Source organism: Apis dorsata, unplaced genomic scaffold (genome assembly GCF_000469605.1).
Source record: "Apis dorsata unplaced genomic scaffold, Apis dorsata 1.3 scaffold_112, whole genome shotgun sequence".
Taxonomy (NCBI): Eukaryota; Metazoa; Arthropoda; class Insecta; order Hymenoptera; family Apidae; genus Apis; species Apis dorsata.
Window position 1 is genome coordinate 455,543 of NW_006263407.1, and position 4,020 is coordinate 459,562.

The window sequence follows — 4,020 nt, forward strand, 5'->3', positions numbered from 1 at the left end:
GATCAATTATTCAATGTTATATTATAAGTACTCTTTGGAATTTCTCTGAAATAAACTTCAACTCTGCCAATTTATTTCGATAGTATTTTTATCTCTTTCGATTCTTTGAAATTAAGATAAATTTCACGATAAATTCTCCTATGTTAAACAATTTTATTTTATCGCTTTTATAGACGACATTTAAAATCACGCACGAAAGTTTTATCGTTATTGAACTAACGGCACAGTGATCCACGTTGAATAATAATTACGCTTCGATTTTGATCAATTAAAAATCGTGGAAATATCTACACCTTTAAATGTTACATTTGTATAGCATTTGTCGATTCACATAAATTCTTATACTCTGTCGTGGCGGAAAAATCTGTGTACAAATGGTATACTTTCCTTTCGTTTTGAATTAAATTTATGCGTCCTGATGAAACTAGAATTATTCCATTTATTTATTCATTTCTTCGTTTTCCTTTTTAATTAAAAAATTCTATCTATCGATCTAATTCTTATCAATCCTCTGAAAAAAAGAATTTTCTTATTCCAAAATTTTATCTTTTCTTCGATCATTAACAAGAACTTAAATTATTTAAATTTTTTTGAAAAAAGTTTTCTTTAAAAGAAATTTTACCTCTTAAATTTACCATTCTTTTTTTACGATATAAATATTTTCTGTCTTTATTTAAAAAGATTAATAAGAATGCACAATTTGATCCATTATTTTTTTTTTTTTTTTTTTATTAAATTGTACTTTACAAAATCTTACTCAAAAGAAAAAAATCTTGCTCAAACTCAACTTCAATCTTTATCAAATGAGAGAGAAATTATTTTCAATGCAGAACACTATTTAACAATTTTTATACAATTTATATAATTTTTCATTAGATAAAATTATTTTACCCCTTATACTCCTCTCATTTGCATCAATTAAAGATTAAATTCTTCATCCTTCAAATTATTCAACAAACTTCGAACGATATATAAATCGATCTTCCAAACACGAGAAATCTCGATGAGATGCATTGGCGCAGATTTTAATACCAGTTTTTCCGCCTGTTTCCTTCTGAACTAACGTTCCATCGTTTCGCGACCCATTCACCAGTCATTCGCTCGAATACACCATAAATTGGAGAACTTTATGGACTCCACTAGCCCCGTAAATCCGAGCCAATCGACGTAGGAAACGCGGTGCAAACGTTTCAGTACGCTCATCGAAAATCCCTGTGCAAATTTATATCTAGAATAGAGGGGCTTCCAAAATCCCCCTCAAGTTTAATTTACGACGCGGGGAAAGTAACGAGTCGTTTATTAAACGCTATGCAGACGAAAAGCTTTTTCCATTATAAAATTCACTCTATTGCTTATTTATTGCTCCTTCGACGCGAGAAGAGAAGAGTTGGACAATTTCGTATTTGATTTCGAAGAGAAATTGGCAAACTCGTACCGATTTATGTGTTTTATATTATATTATATTATTTATATTATATTAGCTAATTCGAGAAGGGTAAAGAGTAAAGGAAAGTGACTTTTAGGAATTGGTTAAAGTATCTTTTCTTTTTTTTTCTGAAGATTATTTTTTTTTTTAAAGCTATATCTGCATTTGCAGTAATAATAAATTTGACTTCTTTGAAGATAACCTTTGATTTTTTTTTTTATTTGTGTAAATGAAAACAAGATATATATAGTTGGTTATCTTTCCTTTAATTTGTGATAGATTTTGCAAAGGATAATATATGCGTGGATATTTTATGAATAAATAATGCATTTAATTACTAGATATTTGTATTTTTATTTCAATAAATTTAATAAAAAATTGAAATATTGTTTTCTCTTTATATAACAATAAGTTCATTTATAAATATTATATTTTTAATAATGAATGATTTTATCGAATTGTATAATGATTAACTGATCACATTATTGATCGTAGATCAGATTCTCTTCGTCTATAATTTCTTCCCTTCTAATTGAATAACAACTTCTTTGACGTATAGTCACAAGAATTTTGTAAAAATTTATAAAACAAAGTATCGACAATTTTTCGATAAAGTCAAGTTTATATGCGTCCATCTAGAAAAATTAATATCGAACATTTTTTTCATAATATTATTCTTCAAAAAATACCGAGACATCCCGAAGAATTACAAAAATTACTCTTAGAATTACACTTTACGCGTTGTACAGAATTATACGGAATTAAAATATTCGGGATAAATCTTGTAGGAAAATTCTTCTTTAAAACTCAATTCCTTCTCAACAATGAATCTAGTTTCTTTTTTTCTCTATGGACGAAGGTGAAATTGTAATCAGTGGTGGTCGTAATTGACCCGACGATTGCACGGATCGCGGGAAAAACATGAAGGGAAAAAAAAGGATGATTCTCTTCTGGTATTTGCACGCTCGGTTTCGTATCTTTTACATCAACTATAAATTGCGAACCGTAACATCCACACCAGAGATCTCTCCACGATATCTCGATCCTTGCGTCCTTCTAGTTATCAACACGGTGTAACGAATTCTGAGAGTAGTAAAACGTGTAATTTGTGCAACGAGCACCAGTTTAACGATTTCGACCACTTTCTAACGGAAAAGCTAAGTGATTTCTCGAGGTGTGGAGGATTCGAGGATCTGCAACTACGAATTTACAATTTTTGGACCCTCTTATTATAGTAAATAAATATATATATACATACAAAATAAATAATATTATATTTTGTACAATTTTGTAATTTATAATAAAAAATTTTATAATTTTGTAATCGTTGTTAATGATTTCATCATTAGATCAAAATCCTGTCCTGAATTAAATCCTACCCCTAAATCCTTAACTTCTCATTTTTATAAACAGACAATTAAATTACATATCATATACAAATAAACTGTGTATAAATCATCATTATAAAAATTAATTAATCGACATTAACAGTCTTCAAATATGTATAATAAAAAACCCATAATACAAAAAGAACATTAAAAATTATATTAAAAACTTGTCCTAATTATAAATTTAAAATTACAAGATTTACGAGCACGAGATAAATATATACATATATATAATAGAATCTTAATTAAATTTCTAACTATCTACAATTTTTTATTCATAAGGAGTGACACTAGATAAATGGATCCAATGGGAAGTAATTTATTTAACGCGTTACAAACTGAAATTTCGTTCCGATACATCGAGCCCTGTTACCCACTCGATATTCAAGTAACTTGGATGGTGCTAATTTATGAGCGCGAACGTTGTCACATTGATGAATTAAACGCATCGTTGCACCGTTATCGCGTGCGATATCACGACCGCACCCATCATCCGACGAAAATCGATCTTCCACGCGATGCGGCCTCCGTTCACCTGTCGTAACACGGTTGCAACCGTAAAGTGCGGTAAGAACTTGCGAGGATTGGCTACCACCACCACCTGGTCCAACACCTCTTCGATAAAACTCGACTCCTTGGTCGTAACAAAGTTTTTGGACAATATTTAATTTAATTTTTAATTCTAGCAGTAATAATAAACTTAACTTCTTTGAAGATAACCATCTGTTTTTTTTTATTTGTGTAAATGAAAGCAAGTTATGTATACTTGGTTACCTTTCCTTTAATTTGTGATGGATTTTGCGAAGGATATTTTGTGAATAAATAATGCATTTAATTACTGGATACTTGTATTTTTATTTTAATAAATTTAATAAGAAATTGAAATATTGTTTTCTCTTCATATAGCAATAAGTTCATTTATGAATATTATATTTTTAATAATGAATGGTTTTATCGATAATTGTATAATGATTAGCTGATCACATTATTGATCGTACAGATTCTCTTCTATAATTCCTTCCCTTCTATAATTAAATAATAACTTCTTTGATGTATAGTCACCAGAATCACTTTCTTTAATTCTCGAATCAAATCCTCCGACCAGTTTCAAATCTGATTCAAACTCTTCTCTCGTGTTCGAATAAACCTTCTAGAAACCTAGAAATTTCATAGTATATTCATTACCAAAAAAAAAAAAAAAAAGAA